Source organism: Lissotriton vulgaris, chromosome 10, assembly GCF_964263255.1.
Source record: "Lissotriton vulgaris chromosome 10, aLisVul1.2, whole genome shotgun sequence".
Lineage (NCBI taxonomy): Eukaryota > Metazoa > Chordata > Amphibia > Caudata > Salamandridae > Lissotriton > Lissotriton vulgaris.
The window spans coordinates 17,027,777-17,047,478 of record NC_141698.1 but is presented as its reverse complement, the minus strand read 5'-3'; the positions used below and the strand labels follow the sequence as shown (position 1 = coordinate 17,047,478).

At 50.4% G+C, this 19,702-nt stretch overlaps 1 protein-coding gene across 1 annotated transcript in view; it reads right to left on the bottom strand.

Moving 5' to 3' along the window:
• Positions 1-18,356, bottom strand: part of AVPR2 (arginine vasopressin receptor 2) — a 66,559-nt gene extending 48,203 nt beyond the window's left edge. Inside the window, exon 1 of the mRNA XM_086940239.1 lies at positions 18,308-18,356. The gene's annotated coding sequence lies outside the window, so the exon portion shown is untranslated. The remainder of the gene's footprint in view (positions 1-18,307) is intronic.
• Positions 18,357-19,702: the final 1,346 nt, after the last annotated feature.

Here is a 19,702-nt window from a genome sequence, read left to right as displayed (position 1 = left end):
CTGTGCATGTAACATGCACAGTGCCCGAGCCCTCACTGTGCATGCAACATGCACAGTGCACGAGCCCTCCTTGCACATGCAACATGCAGAGTGCGCGAGGCCTCACTGCGCAAGTAACAGCGCGCGAGCCCTCACTGCGCAAGTAACAGTGCGTGAGCCCTCTCTGCGCAAGTAACAGCACGCGAGCCCTCACTGCGCAAGTAACAGCGCGCGAGCCCTCACTGCGCAAGTAACAGTGCGTGAGCCCTCTCTGCCCAAGTAACAGCACGCAAGCCCTCACTGCGCATGTAACAGTGCGTGAGCCCTCTCTGCGCAAGTAACAGCACGCAAGCCCTCACTGCGCAACTAACAGCGTGCGAGCCCTCACTGCGCAAGTAACAGCGCGCAAGCCCTCACTGCGCAAGTAACAGTGCGTGAGCCCTCTCTGCGCAAGTAACAGCACGCGAGCCCTCACTGCGCAAGTAACAGCGCGCGAGCCCTCACTGCGCAAGTAACAGTGCGTGAGCCCTCTCTGCGCAAGTAACAGCACGCAAGCCCTCACTGCGCATGTAACAGTGCGTGAGCCCTCTCTGCGCAAGTAACAGCACGCGAGCCCTCACTGCGCAAGTAACAGCGTGCGAGCCCTCACTGCGCAAGTAACAGCGCGCAAGCCCTCACTGCGCAAGTAACAGTGCGTGAGCCCTCTCTGCGCAAGTAACAGCACGCGAGCCCTCACTGCGCAAGTAACAGCTGGGCCGCTGGAGTAAAAGCCTGCTGTCCTGGCTCGGCAGGATTGCGGCGGTCAAGTTGACGGTCCTGCCCCAGATCCTATATCTCTTTCGGGCCTTGCCGCTCCAGCCTCCTGTGGGCTGGATTAGACAGACACAGGCCGACATCACTCGCTTCGTCTGGCAAGGCCGCAAGCCTAGGATGAAGAGGGTTCTTTCCACGCTGGCCCCGGAGGCAGGGGGCCTTGGTATCCCGGACCTCCGGAAATACTTCCAGGCGGCGCAGTTGCGCTACCTTGTGGAGTGGAGCAGGTGGGAGTCCGACAAACACTGGCTCTTTCAGGACCAGGCGGTGGCGGGACGCACCCTCCAGGAGCTTCCATTCTTGCGCCGGATTCACCGCCCCCCCAACCTCTACGCTTCTTTCGTCACGCGAGTCCCCTTGAGGGTATGGGACGCAGTTAATGAGGTTCGCGAACTCACCACGTTCCCTTCGCCTTTCACGCCGATAGCGGACAATCCTGATTTCTCCCCCGGGATGGAACCAGGCGCTTTCTCCCACTGGAGGACGGCGGGCTGCCGAGCGCTCTTCCAGATATATGGACCGGAGGGGGTGGTCCCCTTTCAGCAATTACAACAGGAGTTCCACTTGCCCGAGTCAGATAGGTTGCGATATATGCAGGTTAGGCATTGGGCGCTTCAATCTCAGGTGCGGGGCTCTGCTGACCGCCAGATAACGCCATACGAGCAGTGGTTGGTGACCCGCGCCTCTGATGCCAAGCTAATCACCGATCTTTACAAGTTCCTGCAGCCCCCTCCGTTTCATTTCTATAACCCGGGCAGGGAGCGCTGGAATAGGGAACTAGGACGGACACTTAGTCATAAAGAATGGGATCAGATTGCGCACCGAGCGAGACACTCTGCGTATCACACAGGTCTCACAGAAACACTCACCAAAGTGTCCACGTACTGGTATTACACCCCGGAGAGGCTACACGAGATGAATAGGCATATCGAGAAGGAGTGCTGGAGGGGTTGTGGTCGGGTGGGGACCCTTACACATATACTTTGGGACTGTCCCTTGTTAGAGGCTTACTGGAAGGAGGTTCTTGACAAAATTGATGTACATTTTGAAACTGAATTGCCACGCTTCCCGGCGTACGTATTGCTGGGCCTCCCGAATGGCCTGATGTACCCGCTGAAGTCCCGCAGGGGCAGGCAAATTGCGATAGCGCTGGGCTCAGCGATTCAGAACATTTTGATCCACTGGCGTACCGCCACGGTTCCCTCCATCACAGGTTGGCTGCACAGGCTTTGGCATGTGCTGGGTATGGAGAAACTATCGCTTATGGTGGCGGGGGACGTGGCCCAATTTGATGAGCTATGGCAACCTTTTCACGCGCTTTTAACTACAGAATTCAGGGAACTCACCTGCCCGAGGTACCTCAGACTTCTGAGATTAACGCCACCGGTGCTTTCACCTGACTAAGGGGACACAAGATCTGGGCTCACGGGGAGGGGGGTGTGGCGGGCGGGCAGGTTGCGTTATAGCCGAGCATTGGACGGGGGGGAGGTGGGTGGGGGTTGGGGCGAGTTGGAGTGTTTGGAGGGAGGGGTTCTGGGGGTTGGTGGGGTTGGTTTATTGCATTGTTGCCCTTCCTTTTCTAGTTTGCGGAATGGTGTCGACTGTACTCAGCTTTTATCATTTTGCCATTGTTTTTCTTTCCTTTGCAGTAGCTTTGTCCACTATCGCACTCGTAGATCTATGCTCAGCTCATCACTTGAATGTATGTAACCCTACTCCCCATGTTTCCTTACCTCCTATGTTTTGTCTTAATAAAATGCTTTAAACCTAAAATGCGGGAATCCCTTTGCCTCTGTGCCCACGCCGTATTACAGATGCGGCTGCAGAGGCAAAGAAGCTTTCAGGAGGTGCACTGATAGAGCGCCATCTAAAATATGGTGCACCGTCAATGCGCCTCCCGAGAGCAGCCCTCTGGAGTGGGAAAGGGGTTCCTATGGATCCCCCAGACATCCCCCTGTAGGGGGGTGCAGTCACTGACCACACCCGCCTGCAAGGCGATCTCGAATCCCCTTCAAAAGTGCTGGGCGGTTGCCGCCTGCACTATGAAAACACAGAGCGGCTTTAAAGGGCCCAGCGCAAACAATGAATGTGCTGCCCAAGGGCAGCCGCGAACCCGCACTGCCCAGAGCATTGCAGTGAAAACGGAGCGGCTGCTTTAAAGCCGCTCCGTGTTTTCACAGTGCAGGCGGCACCCTCCTGCACTTTGAAGGGGGATTAGTGACTGGACCAGCATGCAAGGGATTGCCTGAGGGTCCATAGGACCCCTTCCCCCCCCCCCTCCAGATGGGTGCTCTCAGGGGGCACAATGCCAGTGTGCCTCCTGAGAGCTTCTTTGCCTCCGCGCCCGCATCTGTAATACGGTGTGGCCGCGGAAGCCAAGGGATTCCCTCATTTGCATGGGGCACGCTCCCATTCAAATGAGGAAACGCCCCCTCAAGATAGCGCTGAGTGACATTTGTGCCCTTGGGCAAGCAGCAGGACCTGTGGGGGTCCATGGTCACTGCAGCCCCCCACAGGCCACTACTATGTTATGTTATGTTATAGGTTTGTTGAGCGCAACAGCTGCCCCAGCAACGGGGCGTCCCGGCGCTAGGAACCAAAGCATAACCTGTGGGGGGGGGGAGAGGTTTATAGAGGTGGGAAGAGGTGAGTTTTGATTGCTTTGCGAAAAGCGGACAGGTTGTCGAGGCAGCGGATGTGAAGGGGAAGGGAGTTCCACAGTTTACCTCCCTAGGGGGTAGCTTTGTCATCTAGGCTGGCCTAGGGCGAGGCGGGCAAGCCCATTGGTCTGAAAAGACTTCAGCCCACGCCGTGTGTCTCAGCCCGAGCTGCGGCAGCTCGGGCTGCTGGGGGCTCGGCTGGTCAGTGTCTGGAGTCATCTCCAGCAGGCCCGAGGTTTTCACAGGTCTTTAAAGACCATTTGCATATTTACATGCCTTTGTAAACTGGTTACACGGCTTTGTTTTTTCTGGTTCCAATACCCCCTGAACTCCAACTCTGCCTATTTCTTTGATGTAGTTTGAGGAGGCATTTCACGAAAAGGAATATGAAGTAGGGTCACCAAAGGAAAAATGCCAGCCATGTGTTGTTTAAAGAGCCTGCAAAGATCTCGTCTTGACTAAATAGGGGTTTAAATCAAAAAGTATGTATTCATTTGTAATGTGACTTTTCTGTCTTTGTTTCCCTTAATGACCAGTCAGGGATCATTCAGGCCGCCCTAGAACACAATTGAAAGTGCTTTCTGTCTATATTTGCTGTTCGAAGTATGCACAGGCAGGTGCTGAAAATACGGCTTTAGGTGACTGCTTATGTTTGTACCGTCTGGGTCATAAAAAGAAAGAGTTGGCAACCCCAATCATAAGACGAGGTTTGTTGCAGGATCAGCACATTATTTATTTCCTCCACCCTCGATCCCTGATTAATGCGATAATAGCGATAGTTTAATTTATATCTGAAACCCTACGCCGCTGTTAATAACAAGCTGAATTACTTCTAATGTTGTCTCAGTGCAGGGTGCACTCCCAGACACACTCCACTCGCCCTTCACTTTTATGCTCACCCTGCACTCACAGCGATAACAATGCACTCACACTGATCACCATGCACTCACACCATCCACCCGCTCACTCTGCACTCACAGTGATCACTCTGCACCCACAATGCACTTGTGCGGTTCACCCTGTACCTCACCCTGCAGTCACACGAGCACACTACTCACCCTGCACTCATGTGACACTTCACTCACCTGTCCCCCTCACTTCTCAATCTGCAATCTCACTCAACCAAGCCCATCACTCACCATGCATTCTTTCGTCCCACTGCACTTACATCTGCGCCCAAATTCATATGGTCAACTCACTCACCCTGCAGTCACTCCTCTCACCCTACTCTCACACTGTTGCATCGCTCACGTGCCCTCGCATTCGCTCTCCTGCCACCCACACAGCGCAGAGGGTTAATGTGCCTGCTACAAAGAATGTGTACCATGCAGATCACAGAACTGAGTGCGAGTAAACTATAAGTAGCGCTACAAAAAACTTTAATGTTTGTCAGAAAGTTGCTATAGAGAAATGAGGTACATTGTTGGTGAGTGGTAGTGAGGGGATTTATGGAGGAGGAGGAAATGGGGGAGGGGTGCCAAAAAGACTGTTGCACCGTGCGCGACCAGTGCTGGGCCATCGCTGGCTGGAAGTGTTAGCCCTCAGTGGCGGCTCCACAGCAAGGGCGTAGGAGCGTCACCCCATTGCTTTCAAACTGTGGAAAGAAAATATATATAAGTTATTATCATTTTATGTTTCCTTTGCAGGCGGGCGGCTGGGCGGGGCTGCTCTGCTCAAGGAGCAGAGCAGGGGAGGAGTGGTATGCCCACTCCCAAGTGCACAATGACTCTTTGGTTGGCCCTCTCGGGCGCCCACACAGTCATGCGCACTCTCCCCTTCTCCATGCCGGCTGCATTAAAGCCCGCGTGGAGAACATGTCCAGCCCTACAGCCGCTGGCTGCGCGCATTGTCATGGTGCTCAGATTAATCACAGCGTTGCATTGCGATTGGCTTAGAGGAGGGAGCCTGGCAGCCTGCGTCCTGCTCCTGAAATCAGAAGCAGAAGAGCAGGAGCATGGCCAGAGGTGCGGGACCCGGCCGGCGGAAAGGTACGTTTTTTTGTTGTTGAACATTAGTTCCCTCATGTGACCCCCCACCCTGCGCGACACTCCGCGACTCCTCATACCCGCCTCCACCATGACGGCCACCCCTGCTAGCCCCCCACCGAAGTTCGGGTCTAGTTGCGCCCCTGTTAGGCAAGGATGAGCAGGTAGCTGGCCTTTCATGCACCTGCCCCGCCTCCTGCCTCCGCCTCTTCTGGTGACTACTTTTCCAAAGAACAACTCTCCATTAGACAACATAAGTGACAGCCGTGGGCGAGGCAGGAATGAGAACCGTAAAACATTCCCTGTGATAATTAAAGCGATGGAAATAGATCATACAAGAGCCAACAACAGGAAGGGCATAATTAACAAACCGAGTGAGAGCAGGCAGGTGCAGCCCTACTCCTGGTATGCTGGGACAGAACTGGCCCTAGAAGTACCAACATGTGGGGATTGGTTCCCTCCCCGACAGGTGAGGCGCGCCGGAGGATGGGCACAGCTCCGTCAATGCCACTCTCTCTTCATCCCTCCCAGATACCACCCTGTCTCCATCCCACCACCCATCACCCTGCGTGTCTCACCCCATCACTTCATGGTCTAGCAAGGTGGCCACATGCCCTAAAAACATGCCCTGCCTCGACAGTCAAGGCCCACAATGCCTCACAAATCACTCTCCTCGCACTGAGTGCACGAGCTTCCAGGCTGTCCCTTCCAATCCGATCCACCGACACATTGTGACACGCAGGTGCCATTCACAAATCACAGCAGAGCAGCTGCCAGTGGAGTACCTGTGACCTGACAGCCGCCAGGTGGACAAAGGACCACAGGCCTGGTTTAGAGCTACACAAAAAGGGGTGGTGATGGACGGAGCATCTGAATCAATCAAACACTCACACCCAGTCAAAAGATCTGGGTTTAATCCATCACCGTTCTTTAGCCCACTCTGCCACCCCAGTTCAGACATGGCCATATGCAAATCAGTCTGACCCTGTGCCTCATGGGAACAGTCCAGCCCGAATTGCCAAGCCATGCCTTTCCTGGGCTGGAAACAAGCTTCCGAGGACCGGTTTCTGGCATTCCAGCCGTCTTCAGCCCGGCTTGCTTGAATCCAGTGGCAAAGTGAGCAAGGGACTCACGTCTGAGCATACCCTGCCACACTTATGGCGGCCAAAAGCGGTGCAAAAGGGGGTGGTGATGGACGGAGCATCTGAATCAATCAAACACTCACACCCAGTGAAAAGATCTGGGTTTAATCCATCACCGTTCTTTAGCCCACTCTGCCACCCTAGTTCAGACATGGCTATATGCAAATCAGTCTGACCCTGTGCCTCATGGGAACAGTCCAGCCGGAACTGCCAAGCCATCTGTGTGATCTATTGATTTATCTGTTTGACTATGTTACCTCATGTACCCCTCTATGTAAAGCGCTCTGATATCTGCGAAGATCTTGTTCGCGCTATATAAAACTCTCAAAATAAATAAATAAATAAATAAATGTCTTCCCTGGACCGGAAACAAGCTTCCGAGGACCGGTTTCTGGCATTCCAGCCGTCTTCAGCCCGGCCTGGATTAGAGCTAGCTGTCAGGATACGCGTCACAAAGGTGGTGGATCGCACATGCAACTTACTACCAGTGCCATGGGATAGAATACACTTGTAACGGGGCCATAACAAGGATATCCGCCATGTTTGTGATGGAGTAGCCAAGAGCGACCAGATTTTTAAAGCCAAAAACTGTGACATTTTGCAAAACTAGAAGAAGGACTACGATTTTACATCAACAGGACGCACAGAATGACAGCGCTCCTCCTCAGAGAATTACAGAAGAGGCAGTAAGAGCATAAATGAAGCCCAGTTTTTGAAGCCAGTATCATGCCTGTTCAATAAATTGTTTTCTTGAAACAGCTGCTGACTATTATTCGCCTCCTTTTGTATTTTGTCCCATTGTTTCCTTGATCTCCTTCCACGAGCTGTTTTCCCTTGTATGCCTCAGCTGTATGTAAAGCGCTCTGATACCCAAATGGGTCATGTTGGCGCTATGCAAAACTCTAAATAAATAAATAAATAAAACTACCCCTGCTCTGGAACACATTCAAAGGCACATGCCACTGTTTCCAGTCAACCCTCTCTAAAACACTAGGACATGAGCTAATTTTCCCCCAAACCTGCCGGGACAGCTGGTGAAAAATGGGGACTGTTGGCAAATGTAAATTGATGCTTGTATAGCGCACTACTCACCCGCAAGGGTCTCAAGGCGCTTGTACGAATATCGCTGTGGAACCCATCCTGGCTTTCCCTGTGAGGCGTCCACTCCTGGGCATCCCCAAGGTGGAGGCCAGGCATCCTTAGCGTTGTGGGGGCCGTTGTGGAGATTAAGCAAGCTATTGTCCAGAGTTGCAGAGTGGGACTCCATGAATGGAATAGGCACCGAGGCGAGAATTATCAGGTCCGTGGAATTTTGAGCCCAAGATCCGCCGAGGCGGGGAATTGAACCCTGGTCCCGGGCTAGACCTCTGCATCAGGGTCTGCCGCTCTAACCATTGAGCCAAATCCCCCGGACTGAGAACCGAAACTGGGGCCTTATTTATGAAGGACTTGCGCCACTTTTACGTGACTTTTAAAATGGGAAAAAGACACGCACCGGTGGCGCAAGGCCTTCATAAATAAGGCCCCTGGAACTCTAACAGCTCGACCAGCCCCAGGGGGGGAGGAGGGGGGGGGGGGTGTGCTAGTGGAAAGCACCACTTCCGTGTCACCGCTGCTGCTTTTGTTACCGGGGACCGATATTGCCGGCCTCGGGTAACAAAAACAGCCCCCAGGGGTCCAAACCAGCCCCCACCCTGGCGGCTCACCGGGGAAACGCCTGGTGCCCGCTACGGCCAGTCCGACCCTGAATCCGGGGCGCCTGGTCACCCTGGAGTGACCTGTCCACCAAGCCCTAGATAAGGTCCCACGCCGAAATGGCACTGAGCAAAAATACATGCAAATAGTTGATTTTACTGTAACATTTGTGCAAGAAATCGTTCACCCAACTTTTCTAGGTGCTGCTGAAGAGGTGCTTATTACATATTGCAAAGTAATATTGTCTGCAGATGTACCTGTACCCTGGGAAGTTTGAGAGAATTAGCCCCCAAAGAAAATTTTGAAGATAATTTGAACTAATGATATATTTTGCAGCACAATTTTACTTAGAAATTGATTAGAAGTCACAGCTTTTCAATACAATCCGGGAAGGCAATTTGAAAAGGCATTCCATCCCTTTACAATCATATAATCAATCAATCCATCATACCATTTGTATAGCGCACTACTCACCCGGAAGGGTCTCAAGGCGCTGGGGGAGAGGGGTACGTTACTGCTCGAAAAACCAGGTCTTGAGTTGCTTTCTGAAGAAAAGATGGTCCTGGGTCATCTGTAGGTGGATGGGGAGGGAGTTCCAGGTCTTGGCGGCCAGGTAGGAGAAGGATCTTCCTCCGGCGGTGGCTCTGTGGATGCGTGGAACGGCGGCGAAGGCGAGGTTGGTCAATCGTAGCTGGCGGGTGGGCGTGTAGAAGGTCAGGCGGTCGTTGAGGTACTTGGGGCCCAGGTCGTGGAGAGACTTGTGTGCGTGGGTGTATAAAGAACCTTTCCTCATCCTACCTCACCCTTTCTCTGATTCGCCCGTCCTAACCTTTCATGACAGACTGTCAGTCATGAGATATGACTAAGAATGTATGTGGAGTGGGCAGGATGGAAAAGGGAAATGTTTGCCCAAACCCCCAAGCTTTATCTAGCAGAGCTGTCTCTCAGGTTACAGGGACCTCGCACGTTCCCACTGCAGACACATGTCACTCACATGTCACATGCAGATTCTTGCAGGCTCAGGTGGCAGCATCTCAGAACACAAACTATTTACAGGGTCAAACGACAGACAGGTCCTGTAGGTTACAGCAGCCCTTTAGAGTCAGGCCTCAGAGAGCGAAACTGTGTAAAAATATATCACCGCAGATCATGACACGCCTCCAGGAGGCCAGAATGAACCACTATGTGCCCCTAGGACATGGTGCCACCAAGGAAATGTTTCAACCACATATTCAACCAATGAATAGAGCCAGAATTACTACTTCATATTTTGGAAATGCACACATTGTCTTGCCATAAATTCATTGAGTGCAAAAAACGTCATTGATGGAACCCCATATGTCATGGATGGCTATTACATGCCAACAAGGCCCACCAGATGCAGGGAAAGTACCTATGTGCCAGGAATGGCCACCGACTTGCAGGAATACCCACCAATGTCAGGAAGGGCGAGGACATCTGATGGCCAGTGCCAGGCGTGGGCATTTAGGGTTGTTTCATGTGGGGGTGAGCTCTCAAAGCCGTGGAGGGCTTCGATGGGCAAGGAATGGACCAGCCATGAAAGGCCGGCCACCAGATGCAAGGATGGCTACAGATGCTGCAGATGACTATGATGTGGCAAATGGCTGCCATTTAAAAAAAATGGCTGCCATATTTTAGTGATACACGGAACCGAAGGCTACAAGGTGACATCACACAGAGTACGAAAGCACCCCAGGAAACAGAGCACTGACCCGAAGGCTACAAGGAGCCATCACACAGAGTACGAAAGCACCCCAGGAAACAGAGCACTGACCCGAAGGCTACAAGGAGCCATCACACAGAGTAAGAAAGCACCCCAGGAAACACAGCACTGACCCGAAGGCTACAAGGTGCCATCACACAGAGAACAAAAGCACCCAGGAAACAGAGCACTGACCCGAAGGATACAAGGAGCCATCACATAGAGTACGAAAGCACCCCAGGAAACAGAGCACTGACCCAAAGGCTACAAGGAGCCATCACACAGAGCACGAAAACACCCCAGGAAACAGAGCACTGACCCGAAGGATACAAGGAGCCATCACATAGAGTATGAAAGGACCCCAGGAAACAGAGCACTGACCCGAAGGCTACAAGGTGCCATCACACAGTATGAAAGCAACCCAGGAAACAGAGCACTGACCCGAAGGCTACAAGGTGTCATCACACAGAGTACGAAAGCACCCCAGGAAACAGAGCACTGACACGAAGGATACAAGGAGCCATCACACAGAGTACGAAAGCACCCCAGGAAACAGAGCACTGACCCGAAGGCTACAAGGAGCCATCACACAGAGTATGAAAGGACCCCAGGAAACAGAGCACTGACCCGAAGGATACAAGAAGCCATCACACAGAGTACGAAAGCACCCCAGGAAACAGAGCACTGACCCGAAGGCTACAAGGTGTCATCACACAGAGTACAAAAGCACCCCAGGAAACAGAGCTCTTACCCGAAGGCTACAAGGAGCCATCACACAGAGTACGAAAGCACCCCAGGAAACAGAGCACTGACCCGAAGGCTACAAGGAGCCATCACACAGAGCACGAAAACACCCCAGGAAACAGAGCACTGACCCGAAGGATACAAGGAGCCATCACACAGAGTACGAAAGCACCCCAGGAAACAGAGCACTGACCCGAAGGCTACAAGGTGTCATCACACAGAGTACGAAAGCACCCCAGGAAACAGAGCACTGACCCGAAGGCTACAAGGTGCCATCACACAGTATGAAAGCACCCCAGGAAACAGAGCACTGACCCGAAGGCTACAAGGTGCCATCACACAGAGAACAAAAGCACCCAGGAAACAGAGCACTGATCCGAAGGCTACAAGGTGTCATCACACAGAGTACGAAAGCACCCCAGGAAACAGAGCACTGACCCGAAGGATACAAGGAGCCATCACATAGAGTATGAAAGGACCCCAGGAAACAGAGCACAGACCCGAAGGCTACAAGGTGCCATCACACAGTATGAAAGCAACCCAGGAAACAGAGAACTGACCCGAAGGCTAAAAGGCGCCATCACACAGAGTATGAAAGCACCCCAGGAAACAGAGCACTGACCCGAAGGCTACAAGGTGTCATCACACAGAGTACGAAAGCACCTCAGGAAACAGAGCACTGACACGAAGGATACAAGGAGCCATCACACAGAGTACGAAAGCACCCCAGGAAACAGAGCACTGACCCGAAGGCTACAAGGTGTCATCACACAGAGTACGAAAGCACCTCAGGAAACAGAGCACTGACACGAAGGATACAAGGAGCCATCACACAGAGTACGAAAGCACCCCAGGAAACAGAGCACTGACCCGAAGGCTACAAGGAGCCATCACACAGAGTACGAAAGCACCCCAGGAAACAGAGCACTGACCCGAAGGCTACAAGGAGCCATCACACAGAGTAAGAAAGCACCCCAGGAAACACAGCACTGACCCGAAGGCTAAAAGGAGCCATCACACAGAGTAAGAAAGCACCCCAGGAAACACAGCACTGACCCGAAGGCTACAAGGTGCCATCACACAGAGAACAAAAGCACCCAGGAAACAGAGCACTGATCCGAAGGCTACAAGGAGCCATCACACAGAGCACGAAAGCACCCCAGGAAACAGAGCACTGACCCGAAGACTACAAGGAGCCATCACACAGAGTTCGAAAGCACCCCAGGAAACAGAGCACTGACCCGAAGGCTACAAGGAGCCATCACACAGAGTATGAAAGCACCCCAGGAAACAGAGCACTGACCCGAAGGCTACAAGGCGCCATCACAGAGAGTATGAAAGCACCCCAGGAAACAGAGCACTGACCCGAAGGATACAAGGAGCCATCACATAGAGTATGAAAGGACCCCAGGAAACAGAGCACTGACCCGAAGGCTACAAGGTGCCATCACACAGTATGAAAGCACCCCAGGAAACAGAGCACTGACCCGAAGGCTACAAGGTGCCATCACACAGAGAACAAAAGCACCCAGGAAACAGAGCACTGATCCGAAGGCTACAAGGAGCCATCACACAGAGTACGAAAGCACCCCAGGAAACAGAGCACTGACCCGAAGGATACAAGGAGCCATCACATAGAGTATGAAAGGACCCCAGGAAACAGAGCACTGACCCGAAGGCTACAAGGTGCCATCACACAGTATGAAAGCACCCCAGGAAACAGAGCACTGACCCGAAGGCTACAAGGCGCCATCACACAGAGTATGAAAGCACCCCAGGAAACAGAGCACTGACCCGAAGGCTACAAGGTGTCATCACACAGAGTACGAAAGCACCCCAGGAAACAGAGCACTGACACGAAGGATACAAGGAGCCATCACACAGAGTACGAAAGCACCCCAGGAAACAGAGCACTGACCCGAAGGCTACAAGGAGCCATCACACAGAGTACGAAAGCACCCAGGAAACAGAGCCCTGACCCGAAGGCTACAAGGAGCCATCACACAGAGTACGAAAGCACCCCAGGAAACAGAGCACTGACCCGAAGGCTACAAGGAGCCATCACACAGAGCACGAAAACACCCCAGGAAACAGAGCACTGACCCGAAGGATACAAGGAGCCATCACATAGAGTATGAAAGGACCCCAGGAAACAGAGCACTGACCCGAAGGCTACAAGGTGCCATCACATAGTATGAAAGCACCCCAGGAAACAGAGCACTGACTATTACACCAGAAGCAGCATTCAGGATTTTTGTATAATATAATATGATATAATGTAATGTAATATCATTTGGATAAAGTACCCCCTGCCGTACATTACAAGTACAAGGAGCTCCACAACTATACAGAGGAATGAAGCTGAAGGCCAAGTTTCTCCCTAAGGCTATGGAACTCGGAGGTGACATGCAACATCCTTACCATTTGCGCTAGGGGGTACTTTATCCCATATAATATATGGTCACACCATCACCTTTCCAACAAACCACTTAAGCTCTTTCATATAAAAGATTGAGCATGTTTGCAAAGATGAAGACAAAAAAATAAAACCTCTAGTGCAAAATTAAAGACAATAAAAAACTGTTAGTTATTTTTTTAGTAGAAACACTTTAAACAGAAGTCAGTTTAAAAAAAACAGCACTAGCTCGGAATGTGTAGAAACATGCAGAAAGATTCTAGAAGTACAAAAAATGAACATGCTTTTCTGCTTGTCATTGTAAGCTAAAAAATAGAGCAAATGAAAGAAAAGCAACCTTCGACTGTCCTTGGTTTAAAAGCTGCTTCAATTACGCTCTTTATCTCGCCGGCTGGCTCTGGCAGGAGGTATTGTGAAATATTTTGTTTATAAACGATCACCGAGTGTATCACAAATCACAGATTATAATGAAATTAGTTACTGGTGATTACAGAATCCCATATTACATAACATAATATAATGTAATATAATATAATATAATATAATATAATATAATATAATACAATTTGATATAATATAATATAATATAATATAATATAATACAATTTTATATAATATGGTACAATGGTGTGCCTGACGTATCTGTTATTGCTGAAGGATGCAGAGGACACATTTTAGTTCTTGCTCTTTAAAGCCCAGAGAGACAAACTGATTTGTTGTTTGTAGAGCGGAGAGCAGGGTGTGAGCCATTTGTAAGTGCATAAAACAATGTTTGTTTTCCATAAACATGACTTGAAGTGCAGCGTTTCAAGACAATTACCACCAACACGTGCTGCTTCTCTGGCAACGCCCAGGAACTGGGACATCCTGCCAACCCTCACCTTACAAGCACCTTCAATGGAAACAGACATGAGAACCCTTTGAACCTCGTACTCAGCGCACAGGACAACGCGCCAACACTCATGCCACCCACATGGACCGTATGGTGCGTATGGTGTCTGGTCTATGTTTACCTGCTGATCCCTGCTGCGTACCCCTTTACTACTCACTACCCAATCCATATACCCCCTCTCTACACAGACTACAAATGTTTAGACATTCTTTCTCCAGAAATCTCTGTAACCAGACATTTTCACATTCAAGTGTCCATCACCTGCTACGTCTCCTAAAACCCTACTCCTCTGGACTTTTCGTATCCGGCCATGTCCGACTAACTGACATTGTAACCTATATTTACAATCTTAACATTATCACCAGCCAGAATTTAGATCTCAACTAAGGACCACATCTTATTCACTTAGAGATTGAAACACGTCCCTCCTGGTGGACTCAATCCTGAAGAGGAAAAGCGAGGGGTTAAAATGTGTGTCATTTCTCCAGTGCTTCGTGTAGTGCTTCTTACGCATCTTAGAGCAATCTAGGAGCTCTGATGAACATTCCAATATTAGAGCCAGGGACTTCCGTTAATTAGGGTTGAGGTTTAATGGGATACAGCTTCCAATTTGATGGTCTTTCTTCTATGTCAGTTGTAATGATTACAATATTTAGTGACCGTTAGCACAGTTCAGGCATATTTGTTGTAAAACATGCGTGGTAATGGTAATACGTTGTAAAGACTGTGTTTTAATGGCATGCGTTACAACGGAAGTCGTGGTTCTGTCATACATCCGTCACATGGTAATATATTGCAATGAATGAATGACATGGCCTGAAGAAGGCCGAGAGACAGTGGCGGAGACAGTAAAGTACAACTTTAACTTACCCGTGGCTAAGGGCAGTTAAACAGTATACATGAGATGTAAATCATAAACCGTGACTCTGTGCACAGCTAACGGAACAAACCCTAGGCCGTGCCTTGGATTGCAGTTGGTGGCATGAAGCTTAGAAGGACCACCAGGGGCTGAAATGTCCAGGCGTAAGGTAGATTCTGTTTTACTTTAAATTGCAAAAAAAAGTTGTATTTAAATGTTATCTTATGTTATCAGATTTGTAGAACACACGGCTGCCCCAGCAACGGGGCGTCCCAGCGCTAAAAACCATGGCAAAAGAGAGAAAGACACAATGACAACTTCGTCAATCACACACAAGATGCTACAGCCGACCCCCCGCCCACCAGAGACACCAACCAGTCCACCATCTCTTACTGGACACCGATCACAACCAAGGACACCGTCACAACCATGAAAGGCATCCACTCGGGGCCCCCACTGACCCCTGCCCCCGCATATCTACCACAGAGCCGCGGACACCATCGCACCCGAACTACAACATACCATCAACACCACATTCTCAACAGACACCTTCCCAGATGACTGGAAGCGCACAGAAGTCAGGCCCCTTCTCAAGAAGCCCATGGCTGACCCCACTGACGTCAAGAACTACTGGCCCATCTCGCTCCTCTCGTTCGAGCCTAAGTGGCAGAGAAAGCAGTCAACAGGGAACTGACATGATTCATTGAACAGAACGCCGTCCTCGACCTGTCCCAATCCGAATTCCGAAGCAACCACAGCATGGAGACTGCCCTACTTACCGCCACAGATGATATCCGCACCCTCCTGGACCAAGGCCACACCGCAGCCCTCATCCCCCTCTATCTATCCACAGCTTTTGACACCGTCTCTCACCGCACACTAATCACTAGACTACATGATGTCGGCATTCAAGGAACGGTCCTGGACTGGATCTGATCATTCCTCACCGGAAGAAACCAAAGGATCAGACTACCGCCTTTCCTCTCCGCCCCCACAGACATCACCTGTGGAGTCCTATAAGGGTCATCTCTGAGCCTGACCCTCTTTAACAGCTACATGGCCCCCCTCGCAGCCTTAGCCCGACAACACGGCCTCAACATCATATCCTACGCCGACGACACCCAGCTCATCCTCTCCCTCACCAGAGATCCCACCACCGCTAAACTCAACTTCCAGAAAGGAATGCAAGACGTCGCAGTCTGGATGACCAACAGATGCCTCAAACACAACGCCGAAAAGAAAGAAGTCCTCGTCCTGAGAACCACCCCTTCAGCATGGGACAACACCTGGTGGCCCACTGCCAACGGTATGCCCACCTACCCCCTCAGACCACGGCAAGAACCTCGGCATCGTATTTGACTCATCACTCGCCATGAACAGACAGGTCAACACCATCACCTCCAGCAGCTTCAACACCCTCAGCATCCTTCGCAAGACTTTCAAATGGATCCCCCCTGAGTCAAGGAAGACAGTCACCCATGCACTCATCACCAGAAGACTGGACTGCGGAAATGCTCTCTACGCTGGCATCAACAAATCCCTTCTCCGCAAACTCCAAACGATACAGAACACCGCGACCAGACTCGTCCTCGGCATCCCCCGGCACAAACACATCAGCCAACACCTGCGGACACTCCACTGGCTCGCTGCAGAGAAGAGAATCACCTTCAAAATCCTCGCTCACACCTACAAATGCCTACACAACAACGGACCCAAATACCTCAACAAAAGAATAAACATCCATGTACCCAAAAGAAACCTCCGATCCTCCAACCTCGCACTTGCTGAAACCCCACGCATCCACAGAGCCAGCGCAGGAGGAAGATCGTTCTCCCACATTGCAGCCAAGACCTGGAACGAGCTACGGATAGACATCAGGTGCGCCCCCACCCTGAACACTTTCAGGAAGACTCTCAAGACCTGGCTCTTCGGGTGAGCGGAGGGGCATCCCCCACGCTTCAAGACCCTCAGGGGTGAGTAGCGCGCTTACAATTCCCTGATTGATTGATTGATTGAAAGGATGGAGAGAGCATCCGGGGGGAATCAGGGGAAAAGCCAGGTCTTCAGTGCCTTCCTAAACACCCCAAGATCCTGTAGGTTCCTGATGGTACTAGGCAGAGCATTCCAGAGAGACGCAGCTAAAACACGGAAGGAGCTTCCTACCGCCCGTGATCCTTTAAAACGGGGAGTCTGCACCAGAAGTTGGTGTGATGAGTGGAGCTCACGTTCAGGTTCATAGGGAGTGAGAAGGTTGGTTAGAATAGAGGGGGCCTGGCATGAAAAATTCTGTGAGCAATGCACAGAGATTTGAACTTGACTCTTTTTTCTACCGGGAGCCAGTGTCATTTCTGTTGGTTCTTAGATGTAGAGCAAGACCGTGGAAGGGCAAATATGGCGCAGGTTGCGTCATTGTGCACCCTCTGCCATCTAGAAGTGCTGGCCTTGTTGGCACCCAGATATAAAGAGTTACAATAGTCCCGGCTATAGAGGATAGTGGACTGGACGATAACTTGGCGGGTCTGAAGGTCAAAGAACCCGAGTAGAGGCCGCAGGCCGCGTAGAAGACCAAAGCAGCCGCCAGCCACTAGTTTTGTCTGGGCTTGAAAAGTAAATGTGTTGTCCAGCCACACGCGCAGATTTTTCACAGTGCCTTTAGGGGTAGGTGAAATTCCCAGCGCCCGAGGCCACCATTGGGTGTTCCAAAGGTGGGTGTCCTTGCCCACCAGTAGGATCTCCGGTTTACTATTTTTATTACTAATATTTCAATTACAGATTTACTTCAAAATTAAGTTAATAGTGCAGTAGCATTTTTTCCTTTGTTCTATATTTGCAATAATATAAAATTAATTTACAATAATATACATAATAAAATATTTGTATAAATGTTTGTTTAGTTTAATATATATATTTTTTTACTTTCCCTATACTAAACCATGCAGGTTTGTCTGCCCCAACTGTGGAGCCTCTCTGGAAAAGTACAGGGACCTTTAAAAACGATTTTTTGACTCCTCCTCCTCGCTGCCTGGGGTGCTGAGTCCCCGGCCGCAGGTTAAAGGTCACTGACTGACCCTAGAGCAACGAGTGACACATTCATAACTGGGCTTCACTTGTAAGCCCTCCTCAGAATCTAGACCTGGTGGGCTTAACATAGCTGCTCTGACAACCCTTCCAGCCCTCCCTGAAGTTGCTCAGCTCAGAGGTGCCTTCTGGGAGGGGGCTGTAATAATCTCCAGAGTGGGGGTGGGGTTGGGGGTGCCACCAATGTTACATCACTAAAGTGAAAGGAGTGTGATAACTAAAGGTGGGCAGAGCTGGCGTAGTGGCTCTGCGTGGAGTTCTACAGCGCTCCGCTCCCTCCCCCTCCCAAATTAATAATTTTTTTTAAAAGAAGGCACTTACCTGCGTGGCTGCCTCCTCCGCTGCCTGGCCGCCCTCTTCCCTGCTGTACGTCTTGGCGCACTTAGAGAAAGAAAAACAAACACCAATCCCCATGTTAAAAGAATAAACAGTCATTTGTCAGAAGACACAGCCTGGCATTTGACCTCTGTTTTTGAACTCACAGCAAATGTGACAAGATGAAAACGAAATTAAAAGGCATCTTTATTGCTCATTCACCTTTAGAGTTCCCGCATGGTTATTCTGGGGGTGCCTCAGCACCCCCCCCCCCCCATCCCTACTTCCAGTGCCTTTGGACTAACCCTTTCATGGAATCTGTGTTAGGTCTGGCTGGACAGTGCTGTTGTCTGTGTGCCCTACTGTTACCATTTCATTAAAATATATGCAGGGACAGTGGAATTATTCGGCAGGAGAGGGCCAAATTATGCGGCTGGATTGAGTACATTACAATTTGCAAGAAAAGGCCGATTATACGGCATAATGCAGCACAATTTGCAATAGTATTGCTTCGTTATTTCATCATGTTTAAACTTGGTAACACTGTCTAGGCATTAGTGCGCACCTCATTAGTACCAATTTAACACTCAACTGTGGTAATAAGCACCATAAAGGTGACCAGTCCAGCTTTGCTCAAGGGCTTTCCACTGCAGCAGCATTTTTAGTAACATTTGAACCGTTTGAGGTAGAAACTGTTTTAATATATTGTAGTTTGCAGGTTATGCGGCAGATGATGGATGGTGGGGTAAATGTAGCGAATCTATCATTATGAGAAAACCCTATATATATGGAGTCGGCCATGTGTGCACTAAGACGAGCATTTCTCTCTCACCCCAAGATAATGTTTTTGGTGTATTATTGCTTCTCCCTTCGGGGTTTGCATTGCAAGGCATGAGGGATTATTTTGCACTTAAAAAGTGCAGAGAATCATCACCCATTGATGCATTTAGGCCACGCTTGGGTTGCACACAGAAAAGCATTCCTTTTTTTCCCACCGCAGGAGGCTAATGTTTTAGTCAAGACCCACATTGTGCCTGTTAGAGCTCACCCTATACCTGGAAAACCAGGATTATTAATTTGAATTTAATGTGCCAAGGCGGGCATGCACAGATGCTGTTTGCACACTGCCACACATTTACTCAGTACTTGTTTTTAAAGGCAATGCTCTTACATCATAAGATATATAACTAATTATAGCTCGTTAACACGCGCCAAGTGCCCCGCCCACTGCAGGCCTGCAGACCGCTCTTTTGAGACGTCACCTCCTCCCGGGGCGAACCGCCCTCTTCCCAGGCAGCAACACCCTCTTACCAGGCACTGCCTGCCTCTGCCAATGCTTGGTATGACTCCTGTTACACACACACTCGTAATATTAATACAGGATAATAAAAGTTGCTATTT